At 27.1% G+C, this 19842-nt stretch overlaps 1 protein-coding gene and 1 long non-coding RNA gene across 10 annotated transcripts in view; one reads left to right on the top strand and one right to left on the bottom strand.

Annotated features, from left to right (window-relative positions):
• LOC147802024 (protein spire-like) overlaps positions 1-2122 on the bottom strand; it is a 43820-nt gene extending 41698 nt beyond the window's left edge. For 3 of the 7 annotated variants that reach the window (XM_087155218.1, XM_087155217.1, XM_087155220.1), the window contains exon 1: positions 1739-2111. The gene's annotated coding sequence lies outside the window, so the exon portion shown is untranslated. Of the gene's footprint in view, positions 1-1738 lie in introns of all 7 variants that reach the window. The other 4 variants (XM_087155219.1, XM_087155223.1, XM_087155222.1 and 1 more) reach the window with 4 other exon arrangements.
• Positions 2123-2207: 85 nt separating this feature from the next.
• The window catches only part of LOC147802023 (uncharacterized), a 34188-nt gene continuing 16553 nt past the window's right edge, over positions 2208-19842 (top strand). The window contains exons 1-4 of one of the 3 annotated variants that reach the window (XR_015430507.1): positions 2208-2290; positions 2960-3044; positions 4858-5035; positions 8767-8910. This is a non-coding gene — a long non-coding RNA (uncharacterized LOC147802023). The other 2 variants (XR_015430505.1, XR_015430506.1) reach the window with 2 other exon arrangements.

The following is a 19842-nucleotide window of genomic DNA, read 5'->3' as shown; positions in this document are numbered from 1 at the left end:
TTACAATTTCTCATTGATTCTTATGCCACATCTGCTTTATATTCCAAAATATACACATTTTCATTCAAAAACGCAGTTGCTATTTAAAAAAATATACTAAAACATGTGACGGAATGACACAAAAAAAGTTACTTTTATTTAATATATTAAACTTAAAATGACTTAAAGGCTATGTTTTAAATGTTTAAATTTTGTACTATATGCATATTTTTATCAAAATATTGCAAAAGAAAGATGCATTTCTTTTATTTTCTAAGTATTTTTCAAGAAAACAATTTGAGCACAAATGTGAAGAATTCACTTGTCAGCCATGTGATTACTTTAGAATGCTGCCAGATTCAAAGAACTTAAAATTATCAAAAATTAAACAATAATATGTAGACTTTGGCTATTTTTGAACATATTTTTAAAATTAAAATATGCAATTCATAAAAAAAAAATTTCACTTAAAAGTTGACACTTTCGTGGAATTGCCCAATTGTTTTTTGTTAAACAGATGTCATTGATGGGTTGATGTTCTGAACTCTTGAAAAACCACTGAACCCCGCGATACTAATGGATGAACCTACTGATTAATGAATTTGAACACACATATACATAGAGCAAATATTCCTTTTCTCCTTTATTCTTAGATGAAGGAGAAAATTAGCATAATACTAAGTATCAAATTACTTTGTAACTTTTCCTTAATGTACAGTGCCGCTCAAAAGTATCAGTACACCTAGAAACTTATAAAAAAATGGCAAAATTCAAAGTGTCATAACTTCTTTAAAAATGATCAAAAATGCTTCTGCTTTATCTCATTTTGAAGCTTAAAATCTCTACTTTTATGTACTCTAATTGTTTTTAATTAATATATTTTGCAACTATGTACAATTACACTCTAAACAATCATAGAAAATTGTATTAATTTTTTGTGAAGTTTGACGCGATGTACGGGCACAAAGGGGTTAGATATTGTTAATTTTTATTATACCATTGAAAAATTTGGACTTTTAGCTTTCATTTAAAAAAAATTTTTCCAAAAAAACATGTTTTTTGACGAAGTTATTGTCAAATAAAAAAAAAAGTATTTTTTTCAGAATTTAATGATTTTTCAGCAATTATAATGAATTTTAGTGTAATTATAATATGATATGAAAATTTTCTAATTAAAATAAATTAAAATTTAATATTTCTCGATAATATTATTTCATAATTTATTATAACAATTTTAACTTTTTTTTGGAAAATATAATAATGAAATAAGAATCAACGTTTACAATGTAATATTTTGAAATTTATTTTTTCGTATTTTTCTCAGAAAAAATTTGAAAACAAAAATGTATGTACATTGTACGTTGTCTGTACATTGTACGTTGATTCTTATTTCATCATTATATTTTCCAAAAAAAAAAGTTAAAATTTTTATAATAAATTATGAAATAATATTATAAAACCACATTTTTAGTATCTATAATTGAAAAATGCTGTTAAAAGTTTCTTGCATTCCACCACTAGATGGTCCCTGCAGCTGATGGGCAAAACTATTTGGAACAGGTAATGATACATCTTTGCTTTTCTCATTGTTAAAAATTAAGAAATAAAACATTATTAATTGTAAAAATTTTGTTTAAAAATAGATATATATTGTAGTTAACAAAAGTAAAAGCTAATTTGATGTACATATCTATATTACAATAAATAAAAAGGGGGGGGAAAAGCTGGAGAGTTCGAAACTTTAGAAATGAGTACCAACTTTTTATCTTTATTATCAATCAACTTGGAAAGCATAGAGCGACGTTTATTCTTTCTGCCAGCAAGTATTTGTCCATAACCAGCATACTTCCTTAATTGATTTGGGCGAATATTATATAGCCGTCTATTAAACTTTATCATTTCAAACTCGTCAAAACTAACTTATATAAAAAAATCACAAAACAGATCAGATTAGTTATTATAGTTTATGTATTATGAAAGTATTACGAACTGTGTGTTGAGTATTGAGTATAGTAAAGTGCGGCGTGCTCTCTGCCTTCGCTTAAAGCACTGCGTTTCAATAGGTAAGGCTTAATTTAGCCTATCAAGATTTATTTGAACACCAATATTTTGAAACTCTAGAGACCCTCCTCCAAAACCCAAGTTGTTCAATTGAAAATGGTAGTAGAAGACAATATTCGCTTTAATCTAACTCACGTGATTTCGACATTAATTTAATTTTAACTCATTCACAAAATGGGTAGAAATAAGCAAAACGTTACAGTTTTAAATGTTTACTATTTCCTCTTGCGAGTTTCTAGAAACATTACAGGTTGTCGGCATATTATTCAATTAATTGCCCCTCTTTTAATGCCTTTTATAATCTTATAATTTTTAAAGCTTTTGTTGTTGTAATAGGATATATTGGCGTGAAATGTTAAACTATCTTTTTAAAGATTATTAATTATGATAGCACATAAGTAATTATTTTCCCTTTCTTCGAGCTCTTCGTAAACCTACTTTAGATTCTTCTTTGTTATCATCTGATTAAATAAATTTAAGGTATTTCGTGTACAAAAAATTCGGACGTTCTAAGGTATTTCGTGTACAAATTTCCAATACAATAAAGTGTTAGGTACAGCTGTCATTAGTTGTTTGAGATCTTACTATTTGACTGCTCTCATATGTAGAAAAAAGTAAAATCAGTTCTTTCCATGGTTGTCAAGGTTTTGATATGCGTCAGTTTTTGACTGTTTTAACCGTTTATAAAGCCGTTCTTGCTAATAAGGTATAAATAGTGTAAATATTATCATTTATATTTAAAATAGTACATTGTAGGTGTGTTAAAAGTTTAAAATACGAATATATCTATACAAATTAAGGGATTTAATTAATCATTTAAATAATCACATTTTGATGCGCTCAATTTATGCCAAAATTGTGAATCCATTTTTATTGTATTTTTGGCAGTTATTAGCATTGATTCTCTTGTACTTTTTAGTTATTCCAATATGCCGGCCAGGTGGCCGAGCTGTTACCGCGCCTGACTAAGAAGCCATTGGCTGCGGGTTCGAATCCCGCCCTGGGTATGGATGTTTCTCTCTCTCTTTGTGCTGTCCTCTGTTGTGTGATGTGTGAATGTGACCCACCCTATAAACGGGTTTGTGGCGTGGGCAACGCTGCTCGCCTCCGTGACTTTGGTTCACAAGTGCCCACTGGGTAACGCTAAATGAGTAACAATTCCGGCATCTTCACAGGCAAAGATTCAAATTCAAAGCCTGCCAGTAATCAATATTCCAATATATTTCAGGCTATATGGGAAATTCGAATTGCGCATTTGATTATTTAGGGTGACCCGGGGTAATTCACGATCACTCTGTTTCTGTGGTAAATAAGGATCACCTAAGTTTTATTAAAAAAATAATTTTTTTTTTTTAAATTTAAGACATGGAGGAGTATGGAATTATGACCTGGAATTATCAGGCAATTTTTTTACAAAGACCTGGAATATTCCTATATAATGCCTAGAAAATAACCAGTATTAAAATTGTCACTAGCAGTAATCAGTTATTGAGATTCAAGTTAAATAATTCTAACATCTATTACAATTATTTGTTGTAAAAGTTTCACATTTTAGTAAAACTGAAATGTTCCCTTTGTTCATTTAATAATAATCTTTTACACAGAAAATCTAATATTTCACATTATAAATAAAAGAATCAAAGTTTTCTGATGAACATAGGGCTCAATTTTCATTTTAATTTACCTAGTTTAACTGAAATAGTCAGGGAAGTCAGTTTTTAGTCAGTTTTTTTTTCTGAAATTTAGTGGGAATCCTGTTTAAGCATTCTCAAAATATGAACAACATTACAAAATTCATTTTTAAAAAATTTAAAAAAAAAAATAAGTATGAAATAAAGTAATTTTTGGAATTTTACAAAATACAAAAAATAATCCCATATTTATTTTAAAATCTTATAACAAAACGCACATGGGGTGCATTGTAGAAGAAAAGAGCAATTTGGTGTCTACTGACTGGCAATTTTTTAGTGTTATATTTTATCACCCAGTGACCGATTAGCAACCGTTATTCCGCTACTCTATTTCATTTACTGTAGCATTTTTTTTAAAGTAGTTTGTTGAACTGTTCCTTATTTCTGAGTTTTTCCTGCAATTAAAATCTGTATAGTTATCCTAATATAGGTCATACATGAGTATAGTGATTGTGTATTCCCTCTTAATATATTGTTTATAATATGAAACAGGGAATTGTTAATCGGTCTTTATTAGTTTTCTGTAGATTTTTAAAATATGTTGAAAATAAACGTAACTTAGCTTAAAATCCTTAATGATAAATTGGTATTGAAAACATTTTTCTTTTAATTGTATGCATTAAAATTCTTAACAATAATTTGAACAATATTTAATATTTTAAACCAGTGATTCCCAAAGTGGTCTATATCGACCCCCAGGGTTCGATAACAACCTGCAAGGGGTCCATGTCGAGTGAAAAAAAATTGGGGGTCCATGAAAGGAAAATGGGGGTCAACAATAGTGGATCTCATATGGGCAGATAGTGACTTTTAATTTTGGCATTTCATGAATGGAATAATCAGCATGCACTGATAGTACTTAATTACTTACATTATATTACCATATAATATAAAAGCATATATCTATCTACATAATTTATAAAAGTAGCTATAAAGTAAAAATTTTTTGAAAATTTGAGTTATTAGGATAATTTTTTGATGTATGAAATTGAACTATGAAAAACTAGCAGTTGCCTGCAGCTCTGCCTGCTTACGTTTTTATTTTCTCTGTGTGTAAGATTTTATTTTGTAACAAAAAAGTATTTTTCTGTGGTAAATTGTAGTCTAACCTGTGTGAACTCTTTAGCTAGCTAGACTGCCAATTTTATCTACGCACAAGATCACAGATGGTGCATGTTTTTGGGCGAATCAAAAGAATGTGGAATATCTGGCTGGGAGGAAGCAAGATCTATTGCTAAAGACAGGAGGCGTTGGAGGGATATGCTAGAGGCCTTAAGTGCCCAAGGCACGTAGAGGATAAGTAAGTAAGTAAGTACAAGATCACGGATATTTGCTGCCTACTTTTTATGTGAAAACGTATTAAACAGACCGACAATACACTACTACGGTTTTGTATACAAACTTATTTCCGCAATTATAATATTTGTAGCGGAGTACGGGTTATATAGTGGAATTATTTTATTCCATTTATATATTAAATTAGATTGAATTTAAATAATAAATGTTTAAAATAACATGTTTTTTTTCCACAATATACTTCACTACAGTTAGAAATTTAAATATTTCACAGTGAGTAGCATTGTACCAGCTATCAAAAATACATTACAAAATTAAGTTGATGAATTTGCAAAAAAATCAATACCCAAAATGGAAAAACATAGCAAGGGGTCTGCGAAGCAAAAAGGTTCAGGAACCTCTGATTTAAACAATATTTTACTAGTATAAAATAATAATTTTTTCTTGAATAATATCTAATTGCATGCTTGAAATTCCTATCCCATCAGTACAAAGACCAAGAATTTTAATTCAAGTATGCCATAATTTTATAGTTCTCCAAATTTTAAAGGTTTAGTTTATACTGTTGTCTAAATATCTCATTTATCCTAACGTCTAATTTTGACGTATCTTATTTATTTATGTCATCTAAGAAATTGATTGAATCAGATAATGATTTGGATATGTTGTTAATGGATATGTTTGGATAAGGAAAAGTAACTGAATATAAAATTTAAAGACCCATTACTTTAAAAGAAATTATTTTCTAGTGAGGGCGAATGAATGATCATGTTGTATTTTCCCTCTCGCTTTCTGATTGCCCAACCAGGAGATACACAGCTGCCACTTACGTAAGTGCAAATAGAATTTAGTTTAGGTGTCACATTGAAATATGTTTGATCAATATTCAGGTAATCATCTCTACGTACAAAAAAAAAATAAGAACTACCTCCTACTCCAACGTTGCTATTTTGTGTTTTTAACTTAATGTTACATTTTGCTTTGCTGCCCAAAAACTATAACACTTAGAAACTTAAATTACTAAGGCGCGTAGAAGAGTGTTCAGGAATTATGATGCTATAAAAAAATTAACATTCTATTATTTGTTCAAGAATTATTAACTGTTAAACTTGTTGTAAAAAATACAATACGGGCCCCTCTACAATCCTTAAGAATTCAACTACTGAGTTGAAATTTGGCATGCTGAAAGGGCCACATTTGTATGTGAACTTAACACAGAGTTTTTTTTTTCTAAAATACCAATTTGATTAAAAGGCATTGAAATTTGAAGTGCCTTTTTTGCAAATTCTTTCTCTCCTCCTCCCCATGTTTTTGTTGTTGATTTACCCTAAATTATACTGTGTTGCCTAACATCTATAAGACTTAGAAACTTAAAATTACGAAGGTGTGAAGAATAGTACACAAAATGTTCTAAGGAATTAGTTATATATGATTCCACTGTTAGTTTAAGATTTATTAACTGTTAAACTTGTAGTAAAAAAAAGAAGAAGAAAAAACACATGTTCGTCAATCTACTATCTGTAAAACGTAACTACAGAGGTAAAACTTAATTAGCTAGTTGTACCATTTTATACTTTGATTTATTCTCAGCCTTTTTATAAATTCGCATTTGTTCAAAAGCTATTGCAAACTTAAGTCAGTTTTTTTTCAGCTTATTTTTCTTTAAATATCGACTATTTATCCATTATTGTAAAAAAAAATTTATTTTTCTCGCACTAAATCTTAATATCTTTAATTTAAAAATTCTTGCTAGAGTAGATGTCAATCTGAAGTAGCAAAAGAAAAAAGGAGATTGTGTGTTGCCCATTATAAATCTTAACATTTATAGTGACATTTTTAAAAATAAAATTTAATACAGAGTTTCCTATTTTAGTTATAGGACAAGTAAAATTACTTCTCATTTATTTACATGTTAACAAAGTATTCTGTGTTATTGTGGAAAATATTGATGTTTAAGAAATAAACAGTAAGGAATGAAAATCAATTATGAGGATTGGAAAGCGGAGATTCCCAGTATATTAAATTTGTTAAGTGTAATCTCTCTAGGTATCTTAAATATAAAAAAATTATTTATTTTAAATGTATGTAAAATAGAATAAACTTATTTTTAGTAAATGAAAAGTTTTTTTTTTAAAGAGAAAGTTTTTTTTAAGGAAGTATTAATTTAACGGGGGAAGAAAGCTTTATTTCAAACCCAATGCTTTCGTTGTTTTTCTGGAGAGCATATTTGTAAAGAAAGCACATTTTATGTCATCTTTAATTAAACAATCAACCTCGTAAGTGTCCCAGTTATTATTATCATTCGAAAAATTTAGAATATATATATATATTTAAGAGAAAGTTTTTTTCTGAATTCAATTAAAACTTTTTTCCCTCCAAAAATACTTGGACTAACATAATCTTACCATTTAATAAGTTATAAATCTCAATATTTAAGGTAAAATTTTTAAAAAGAAAACTACATATTTCATCCACAAATGAAGCAAAGCCTCCTAATATATTAAATTTGTTAAGCGTAATCTCTTTTGATATTTTGAATTTTTAAAAAAATATGTATTTATTTTAAATGTATGTAAAAAAGCAACTTTTCTTTGTAAAAGAAAAGTTTTTTAAAAAAGAGAAGTATTAATTTAAAGTGGAAAAAAAGAAGTGCATCGCTTTTATTTCAAACCAATAGCTTTAATTTTTTTTTCACTGGAGAACATATTCGTAAAGAAAGCACATTTGATTAAACAATCATCTTCGTAAGTGTCCTAGTTTTTTCCTTTAAAAAAAAATTTTTTTTTCTTGAAAAAAAATAATAAATTTTTTTTTGAATTCAATTAGAGCCTTTTTCCCCTCCAGAAATACTCGGACTATCTCTTAGTACATTTATCCACTGATATTCCTACATTTATTGATTTTTCAAAAGAAATCAATTAAAATAATAAAAAGAGAAAAAGTTAATAAGTAAAAGATCCTTTTGCAATAAATTTCTAACTAACTCCCTGGCATTACAGTCCATGTTGGACCATGGTCTCACTAAAAAATTTCCTCCAAAGTCTCCTGTCTTTAGCTCTTTGTTTCCAGTTTTGGACTTTTAGAGTCTTAAGGTCTTTTTCTACCTCATAACCATCTTTTGGCCGGTCTTCCTCTTTTCCTCTGGCACTACCCCTTGAATATTTTCTTAATGCCTCTGTTTTCCTCCATTCTTTCAAGGTGTCCTAGCCATTGACTTCTCTTTGCTTTTACATAATTTATGACACCCTTTTCTTTAAATGGTCTTGCAATTTCAAAATTGTATCACCTTCTCCACAGATCACCCTCTTTGACCGGTCCAAAAATGGTTCTAAGAATTATTCTTTCCCAGGTAATCAGCATTTTTTCTTGTTTCTGGGTTGGAGTCCATGTCTCTGATCCATAGATTAAGGTTGATCTGATTATAGTTTTATAAACCTGAAGCCTCGTTATTACTTTTGATGTTAGCAATCTCTTAAGTGCAAAATAACTGTGATTTCCAGCATTTAGTCTTTGCTTACTCTCTGACATAATATCATTGCTTTCAGTGACAACTGAACCCAAGTACTTAAATTCCCTTAACTCAATGAATTTCACTTAGAATATTATTTGACATGTCTTCATTTTAATATCGTAAAAAAAATTATAATTTTAATTGCATACTTTATTATTTATTTTTATCTTCTAGGCTTACTAAATATTTAGCTTTTTATCTGCACATTTTTAATTTTGTTCTTTTTAGGGGTGCTTCTTTTATTCAGTTGCTGAAAAATGTCGGACCTGACAAATGCTTTAAAGTCCTACTGTTTGCCCTGACTGAACAAAAGATACTTTTCCATTCACGGGGCCTGATGTTTTGACTAGTGTAGCCGAAGCTGTAGTAATGGTAACTGTTTTTCTATGTAGATTTATAAGACTCCTTTTAAGCATAGTTAAGATCAGAGGAAATTTTCTCTTTTCACGTTTGCTATTAAAATGTGTATTACCGAAAATTAGACCAAATTAATTGTTTTGTTCTTCTAAAAATTATTGTGACATATTAGGTGTGTAGTGATTGGATCACGGCTAGAGAGCGAGTTGTTCACGTCCCTAATTAAATAATTAAAATGAAGAGTATATACATATTTATCTAACCGTCATTGTACAGCCGACCCAATTTTTGGGTTTACGACTATTAACGTTCACCTCTGTATCCTAAATATAAAGTTAAGTAAGGTTTGTCAACAGCTCACAGACTGAAAATTTTATTTTCAATCATTAAAAGAAATTCACTAATTTTGCTTTCTAGAAGTATAGTATCCTTTTTAGGCTAATTATATTATATATATTATATTTACATTATATTTAGGCTAATTATATTATATTCTTATTTATATTAGGCTAATTTATAAACTTAAAAATTATTCTATCAATGCACACACATAAAATTAAGATAGAAGCAAGTTAAGACAAACCAGAAATGGTGAAAATCAGAACTCATTTGTCTTGTACACAGTTAAAAACAAATTTTGTGATTACAGTGAAAATATATTTTATAGTTGCCCCACTTAATAAATATGAACAGTTATTTAGGAAAAGTCAATTAGCTATTTATTAGCAATTTTTTATACTATTTATAAGAAGAAATGACAATGATAAGGAATTACCCCAGTGATCAATAATTACCCCATCTATAAGGGGCAACATTTGATAGAGTTTCCTATAATCAATTATAATGTTTACAGTAGATGTGAAACAATTAAACAAAAGCTTACACTATTTTTATATCAAAGAAAAAGAAAGTAACTCAAAATATTTATTATTAAGAGAAGGAGGAGGATCTTTGCAGAAATGTACACATTTTGAAACCCATCTTTGAAATGGAAAATACAGAAAGCAGTTTAAAAGATACTTATTTTGTTAGATTAAACAAAAAACTATTATTATGTAAATGTAGTTACACTTTAGGAAAGTGTACAAGCATTCTTGTCCATGTCTCAAATCAAAAAAATATATTTATATTTTTGTAAATAAAACTTAGGTGATCATTATTTTCCCCAGAAGCACAGTGATCGTGAATTACCCCGGGTCACCCTGTTTCACAAATTATGGGATGAAATTCATGTCACTGAGACAAAATAATGTTTCACTATATGTTCTTACCTTCTTTTCTGTTGACTTCTGGATTGGCATTTCTTGGATCTTTCATCCTGTCTTTCCATAAAAGAAAAGGAATTAATTAGAATATGATCATCATAACAGTTAAAAATCAACAAAATCAAAACTGTTTCTTATATTTTATAATTTTTGTTAAAAACAATTTTTTTACTTAAATGAAATTAATTTTGATTTAAATGAAGGAGAAAGATCATGTATTAAAATTATGGCAAATATTTTTATTTTTAGTAACTGACAATAAATTGAATGTTTAACAACTATCTTTTTTATGCTCAATGCATATTGTATTTTAGCATAAACTACTGATGATTTTGATTAAAAATAATTATCATTGGAAAAGACTATAAAATTTAGTCATGAATTGTAGGGGAAAATTTAGACGACAGGTCTAAATCTAAAGTAAATAGTTAGACTTGAAATTTTAACTTATTATGCATCGTTTTTTGAAGTTGTATAAAATATGTGAATTACTAAATATTTAATAATATTATAATAAAATTGCAAAATAATAATAAGTTAAAATATTTTTCTAAAATAATGAAGTTGTTAAAAATTTTCTCTTACAATTTTTTTGATTCTTATTTAGAAAAAGAATAAGATATGTATGAAAAAAATAAAACATTAGCCAATTAGAATTAAAATAAATGGATAAATTCTAAGTAAAGCTTTTGTTATTCAGGCCTCCCACTCAATTTTAGAAATAAAATTTCCTGAATTTTTGAGGAAAGTTTCCAACAATTTCTGGATTATATATTTCATCTACACAGTTATCATCACAAATTAAATTTGAATTAAACAATTAATTAAAGCTACTTTATTGTTGAAAATATGTCAAATATAAGTTTCTTAAAAACAAAATTTTTAAAGGTGAAGGCTGAACGGTATATTTTAGAATTAACAACTATATAAAAACAGATAAAAACTCAAAATAGTAAATTAAAACAATAACCATGAAATAATATTCTAATTTCAATTCAAAAAAATTGAACCTTAATTTTAAAGTAAATTAATTTTATAACAAATTTAATTTTACAACGTAATAGTAGTTTTATAATAAATTAATTCATTTTATAACAAATTTAATTGTAAAATTAAACTTAATATAAAGATTTAAAATGTTCTTATACCTTTACAGCAATTCATTAAATGCAAAAAAAAAAAAAAAAAATATTAAAGCAACAAAATAAAAATTAGAAATAAGGTCCTTCTATTTATTTATTTAGTAAACAAAATATATTATATTGAGTATCAAAACAAATAAATTGTTTATAAATATTTGTTTTATTTATTTATTTTTTGGTGGTTTAAAAATTATTTAAAATTACTTATCATATCTAATCAAAAGTATTTTCTGAAACAATAATTGACACCCTCGGTTTGGATTATTCAAATAATGTTTTTTTACAGTCCTTCAAAGAAAAAAAATGGCTACCGAAATTAAGCAAATTATTAAATTGATCAATGCTTCTGAAAAATGAAAGAAACATTTGTTATGAATGACTAAGAAATTATAAATTCTTCTTTTATTAGATAGAGTTAATTGAACTTTTATTTATGAAAAAAATCTTCTAATTCATTTTAAAACTAAACTAGCAGCTTACAGGAGAGTATAAAATGAAATAACCAACTAAAAAATTATTGTTATAAAACATAATTTCTAAAAGCTTAACAAATACAATTAAAACGAATAAAACTAATTATAAAAAGTATGTGATTAATAAAATAAATGCATTAGCTGAAGAGAAAAAACATTTTACTTACTTGCTCTTTTAAAGTGTTTAGTTCTCTCTTTTTGCTAAAGAGGAAGTAGACCCCTTTGGGACTAGGGACTAAGCAAAGATTCATTAAAAAAAAAGTTTCAAAGATTCAGAAAGTTTTAAAAAAAGGAGTATTTTACGTAAAAAAAGTTATTTTTTCTTTATCATTTGAAACTTTAAATATTTTATTAAATGCATAGTTAAAAACTACCTGTCTATTTTTTGTTCAAAAATAATTCCATTTATACAAAAATAAAAACTAGCAGGCTTTACCCTTTTCTTACTCCGCTCACCAACTCCCGTAATTGCTTATCATTCATTCATCATTGATTTTTTTTCTTTATATATACTTCCTTAAGCTGCAATATTTTTCACTTTTCACAAAACACATAAAATTTTATTTTCAAAATATGCAAGTATTGTATCTTTATGTAAGAATATTTTGTTAAGCATAATGAAATAGAGGATTTAATAAATTTGAAAAATAATTATCTCGACTTGAAAAAAAAACTAACTTAAGGAATACAGATTGTGTAATTCAATTGGAAAAAATAATGAGAAGTAATTTTAATCGTTAACAAGACCTATCAAAGTTTAAATAGGGAATGGTTTTAACGTGATTTATTAAGTTTATTGCTTTTAAAAATGTCAATATAAATATTAAGAGTGATATTAGGTAACATACAAATCTCTCTCTCGCTGTCTTTCGCTACTTTTGATTGACAACAAATTGTGCGCAAGCTTATAAAATAAATTTTTTATAACAATTGATAAATAGTCAATATTTAAAGCTAAAAAAAGAAAAAAAACTTTAAGAAAGATATAACGAATGAGTATTTAAATTTGCAATTGCTTTCAAACATATTGGAATTTCAAAACAAAATTCTTGTTAAGTTTACACATAAATCCACTATTTCAGCAAATTAAATTCAGCTAACTACGAGAAGAAAAAGTTTTGCTTAAATTACCGCATTCTATGATAATAACATTTTTTCAAAACAAAACCACAACTCTGTTAATAAAACCAAGTAAAACCATTTATTTGGTAATTTTTTTGTTAAAATGATAGCAGTTTACCGGATACTCTAGCTTTCAAAATTATAGCTCTTATAACCTCACATTTAGTAAAAAATATAAAACTGAATAGTAAATATTTCTGAACAAATGGTTTTATACAGTGCTCTAAACTATCATGGTAAAAGTACGAAATTTTACCACGTTAATCGCATTGCAACTCATATTATAAAATCTAAATTTTTTGTTATTTTTACCAAAAACATTACTAAACCACTTTGTTAAAAAGTACTGAGCTTTTTGGTGTTCCCCTACAGCCAGAAATAAAGTAAGTTTTACAATATTTTGGTAGTTTTGATTAAATTTTCTTTTCTAGCAAACATATCAAACAATCGTAGTATTTTTTATTAACGATTAATAATTTTCAAGTTAATTATCGAAATCTAAATTTTCTCTACAACTCATCATAATTTCAAATAATAAATCTTATCCTTTTTGCACAGTAAAACAAAATGAATATAACGTGAAAAGAAAAAGAAGAAGAAAAAAAGCTGCGTAAAAGGCGATAATAAAATTACAATCAATTTTTGAACAAATTTGAATGCCGGTATTAAGTTCATGAACAAAATTAGCCTTTACAGCACTTAAAATTTCAAATTAGTATTTGCATTTCTGTGTTCTGCAGAGCAGCCAGTACAGTATTTTTTTACACCAGATTTTGCAGATAACAATTTCCAAAATTATAATGGAATAGTCATTTTTCTATTTCATCGCACTCCCTGTCCATTTTTCTATAATCCTTTGTGATTTTATTTTATAACTGTCGTTGAACAGCCGAACCGAATTTGAGCTTATGACTATCAATGTTTTAAACGACTATCAATGTTCAACTTTGTATCCTTGTAATTTTGAATCTAATCCAAAAAATAAGAGAACTCCTGTACAAAAGTATAGGGAGCAAATTGCCTTCATGGAGAACTTTTTCATGGAACTGCACCGCGTTTCCATGGCATGGTGAGGAAAACCGCAAAAACCTCCCACGGTTAGCAAGACGAAGGACTCTAATCCACAATGCGTCTATCACTTGGAATATTTTATGTCAGCCGGGTACGAAATTTGTATCAACCAGCAATTCAAATCCTCAAAACTCATTAGTAGGCTAGCGTTCTTTCCCCTGAGCCACCACCGCTCATCCTTCGTAATTTGAAGCTTTTAAATCTTACACTTTTTGTACAGCAAAGCAAAAGGTAAAGTTAAAATAAACACCCAAAAATAGCGGAGGGGATCTTTGCTTAGGGCTTTTTTATTTAGAGGGAAACGTATTATAACGTATAAACATATAGTAAATATTTCTTTCAGGATTCGACTCAATAATTTAGTAGTTTTCCTCCCCCTGCTTATGAATTTTTTCATATGAAAAATTTAATAAAAATACAATATATTAATAATTTTTTTTCAGAATATTTTTCGAATTAAAAAGATGAAATCCAGTTTAGAAGTATCTGAGTTACCTCCTCAAAGTAAATTTACTAAAAAATAGACATTTAAATGCATGAATTATAAAAGATCCAACATTTTACACATTTATGTCTAGATGGAATATTTAAATTATACTAATTTTTGAAGTTGCGAAATAAGAAGACTTAACATTTTTATTACCATTAATTTTTATTACCATTAATTTTCTTCCTTTTTTTAATAATTTATTAACAGTGTCTAACTTCTTCCTGAAAAAAAGTTATTAAAAACTTCTTTACTTAGTAAAAAAAATTCTAACAAGAAATTTTAAAATAATCCTACTTAAAAATTATTACTATAATGAGAAAAAAAATACTATGATGCTTCTTCAGAGTTATATAATTATTATTATAATTTTATCGTTGACCAGTTTGGGCAACGAGGAGACAGTGGGTAAAATTTGTATCTGTTTTTATATAAATAATTTGAAATAATACTTTCATTCAAGTTTTTTGAACAATCTATGATTTACCAGACTTGTCAATGAAAACTCCAATAAAAATGCATCATTAAAGCTTGCAAACATTCTCATCAATAGCAATGCTATTTGTTTTACAGTAATTGTTTAAGAGTTAACCTAAATATGTTTCCTAGGAAGTTACTAAATTCTTTTCCTTCTTCGGTATTCATATTTACATAAGAAATGATGCTAAGACAAAGGACAGTAATTATGTATAAATTAACCATACAGGAATATAAAAACACTTTTAAGATAATTTCATGTAAAAATATTAAAATAACTCATTCATATAAATTCATCTTGGGAAACAATCAACTACAAATATAAGAAGATCAAAAATTATAGCCTGATTTGATCTTTGTGTGTTGCTTTTTTATTAATGCTTATGTTAACCTGATTTTTTATTTATTTTTTTATTTTGACTGTTACAGATTTTTACTTGAGACTATAGTGTTAAAGTTGATCTAATCAATTAAGTTGCTCTCTGACCAATCCTAAAAATCTCCTCTCATATGAACTTGGAAAGAAAAAAAAGGCTGCCGTGCTCACCGAACTTGATACTTGTTTTTTCTTTATATCAAATAAATTTTTTTCTATATCAGAAACTTGAAAGGGATTGTTTTGGGAGTTTAACTTAACGTTTGCTATTCATTTTGCATTTCTGTTCACTTAGAACTTTAAATTACTAAGGTGTGTAGAAAACTATATAGGGATTACAATGGAAGTAAAAAATTAACATTCGATAGTTAATTTGAGAATTTGTAACTTCTAAACATGATGGGAAAATAGACCAAAGTTACTCTGCAGGCTGCAGGAATGCAACTAAGTTGAAATTTGGCATGCTGAAAGGACCAAGTTTAATACAGAGTTCTTTTTATTTATTTTTTTGTTTTTTTGCTTAAAGATTTTTTCCCTATATGATAAATATCTTTCCATTGGAATGTAGAAAAATTTATCTTTTACGTGATTTTCATAACTTCAAACTTCCCTTGACATAAAAATTTACAAAAAAAGAAGAAAAAAAATTAATAAATATTGCCAAATATAAATCTTAACATTTATATAGATGTTTTAAAAAATATTGGGAAAAAAGAGAGATAAAAACAGTTTTGAATATAATCCGGTATATCATATAAGATCATCATTATATATTATTAACAAGAAAAATTATTTTTGTTTTAATTGCTATTGTCTCGCACATTTTGTTTTTAATTTAATTATTTATTCAAGTACATTTTATTATTTTTAAATCAGCTATCATCTAATTTTTGTTAGGATTCTTAAAATAAAATATGCTTACGCGAAAATTATAATAGTTATATATTTTACAAACAAAAAGATTTTTAATCAACTTTTAAGAACAAGGGGAAGGAACGGTTTATGTCCACTGCTTCTGGTTCTGAGAAGAAAAAAAATTTGTGCACGGGCAGAAACTGCATCTTTATTGTGTAATAACTCTCTGTGAGAACCGATTTTTTCCTTGTTTTTATTTGCTAAACTAAGTAATCTTCAAAATACAACTAATGGCAATACAATAGTAATTTTATAAAAGAAAGGGGGACATAAACCGTCCTCCTCTTTTAATCTACAATCATGAATGACAAGCAACTACTGGGGCTGATAAGCGAAACGAACAGGTAATGGAGCCTCCCAGTAGAAAAACAAAAGGATGCTTACAAATAGTCTATGACGAAGAACTATTATTTGTGAGTGTATGATACACATTTAGAACCATTTCGAAAGTCGGACTGTGGAGGCTGATGAACTGTAGGCAAATCATTTGCTGCAGTTAAGGTATAAATCATGTCACAATCTAAAAATTATTTTATTAGTGAAATATGTGCATAATGTGTAATTTATCTATTAAGGCGTGTTTTTGAAAAAGTTATTATTAGCATTAATTATTATTATCAGAATTCTACTTGACTAATTTTAAAAGAGTTCTACTAATTAAAAGGAAGGTATGAAAATGATTTTCTTTTGTAGCATGAAAATTGTCATTTACAGGCAGCAAGAAATACCGCTTTATTTTTCACCTGTTCATGATTTAAAGTTCTCCCCTAATAAGTCCTAATTACAAAATAATTTTATTTCATCTAAACAATTATGCCATTTCTGAAATATTGAGATTCTGTATCTTCAACTATAAATTGGTAACTCTACTAATATTTCAACTCGATAAAAGTCGAAATTTCGGTACTCTTAACGTTCTTTTTATATTTCAAGCAGGGTTCTTCCACTAACTCCAGAGATTTAAAACATTTTACACATACTTATAGTTGTTAACTCCCCCAAAATATTAGTTGCAAGAAATCTTTTTAATGCATGCATAGGAAACATTTTTTCCAAATCAGCATTGAAAATGATTAATTGTGTGTTTATTATTTTGAGTTGCCACTGCAAGTTATGTTTCTTTCATTATTCAATAGTTACTGGGAAATGAGTAATTTTTTTAAATGTCTTTTGATTTAAATATTAAATTGATTTAGTAGCAGAAAAAATTGATATCTTTTTTTAAACTATGCTATGACTCTTGTACTATTTTCTGCTTTAATTAGAGTGCTATGTAAGTCTTGAATTAAATTATATGATAAATTTAACTATAAAGCAAAATTGAAAGGGAGAAAATTTTAATGTTTATTTTAGTCTAATTTGCTATTAAAAAAATTGAATTTAAAATAAAAATTTTTAAAGTGAAATAATTCTAGTTTAAAAAAAACTATTTTGCTCTTTAATTGGTAAATGAAGTTGCTTATTTTTATATTAAATATTTTCCGAATGACACATTTTATGCTATCGCAGCACATGAGTTATAAATTTCTTCTCTGCTTGATATGGATAGTGAAAGCTTAAGGTTTGAAGGTCAAGCCCGGGGTGGGGGGTTCCCTACGAAGACCACCAAACTTATCTCTTTTCAAAAGTCACGCCGATCAGTTTACAGACACCCGTGCAAATGTTTCTTGGCGAGATTCTAGAGAATCAAAAGCAAAGCAACCCTACAAAACCCCACACCTTGTCTTTGAGAAGCATGCTGTTTGGATTTTTTCTCACTTGAAACTTGTGTTTTATTGCAAAAAATATATAATTTAAGAAATTTTCAACAGCAAGATAAGAAGTATCGGATCTTTCGTCAATAATTTTGTACTTTCATCATTCGTTCATACATTTTAAAATATTATATATCAAGCTGTAGACAGAATTTTCTTTCGGAAGGTATTTAAATTTGTAATATATAATATCGCATTTCTTAATAATTACGAATTCGTAATTAACTTATCTTGCATTTATCTTCAATTTATAACGTTATACTCATAAATAATTTTTTTTCCATAGGTAAATCATTACATGCAAAATATTTGCTTTGCATCTTCTGTCAAACCTTTTTTGTTAATCAATAAAAGGAAAATATTGTAAGACAACGTTCTCTCATAAGTATTTAAGATTATTTTTATAGTAAGGATTGAAATGTTTATTAAAAACTCATAGGGAAAAAATTTACTATTTCAAGAATAGGGAAAATTTCTTATTTTGCAAGGGAAATTATTTTTTGTCAATTATTTTCTTTTCGGGAGTTGTTTACGCCCCCCGCCATATTCTATTCCTTGCTTACAGCCCTGTAATAAATGATAGGATATTGAGTTTTAAAAGCGTATTAATATATTTTAGTTAAGTTTTTCATAAAAGAGAATATTTCTTAAAATAGTGATAAGTCAAGGAAACGTTAGTGAAAATTTTACTGTAGATTAGAAAAAGAAAAAAGAGAAGAGCAGGCAAAAAAAATCATCAGAACATCATGAGGGAAGCAGTACTTTCATATAACACATAACAGTTTTATATAACAGTATTTTCAATACAACTTGGGGTTAATAAAAAAAATATGATTATACTTGGTACAATTATTATATATTTCCTCAGGAATGTTTAGGAAGCTCACCATAAATTAAGTAATTGATTTTCAAACTATTTTACCTTTTTTTATTTTAGTCATAGATTTCTTTTCGAGTTATAGAGTTCTTTTTTTAAAGAAATTCTATTTAAAAAGAATGGTATAATACAATACAGAATATTATAAAAAAAAAGTAGATTTACTGAAATTACTCTATTTATCCCAAGATCATGGAAAAATTTACTTAACTCGCAGCTCATTTTTTGATGCTTTCATATGTAACACTCAATCTCTTACCAGATAAATATCAAGTACCATAAGAAAAACAACATTCATTTTAAAAGTAATTTTCGTTTGAACTAGAAAGGGTTACTTATAAAAAGGGTTTATTCACAAAAGTTTAAAGTATTAAAAATCAAATTTCTTTATTAATTTTTTTTAAATAAAAAAAGAGTTTATAATTAATTAAAATAAAACTTTATTTATTTGTTCTATAATATTTTAATTTGTTAATGTAAGATTTGTCGTAGTGGATAGCACGGATTAGCTGTCCCCATAAAACGTAATGTTCCTTTACATAATTCTATAGTTTCAATTAAAAAAAGAAAGAATTTTTGATTTTAGAGCTCAATTAGTATTTTTCCTCTTCATAGGAAAAAATTAAACAAACTATCCACTCGCAAAGAATAAGAATACTTAAAAAAATGAAGGCACGATTTTTTTTTTTCAAATTTAATTTAATAAAAATAACATTACATTTTAAAAAATAACATATTAAGTATAAAATAGGTTTTATTTAGAGTATTATTGACAGTATCAAGTCATCTATGACTGAAAAGAGACATGAAAAGAACTTTAGTTAGCCGAAATTAATTTTATTAACCATCACTAAGCCATGCTATTTTATGGAAAGGGATTTCCATTTTCTTTTATACTGTTGTTTTGCCATAATATTTTAAAAGAAAATAATCTTTGATACTGTTGTTCTTATCTTGATTTTTAGCGATTTGTTATGAAACTGACTGT

Source organism: Parasteatoda tepidariorum, chromosome 11, assembly GCF_982258835.1.
Source record: "Parasteatoda tepidariorum strain Cologne lab strain chromosome 11, Ptep-v5.0, whole genome shotgun sequence".
NCBI lineage: Eukaryota > Metazoa > Arthropoda > Arachnida > Araneae > Theridiidae > Parasteatoda > Parasteatoda tepidariorum.
Note: the sequence above shows the minus strand (reverse complement) of the source record. Positions and strands in the feature narration are given on the sequence as shown.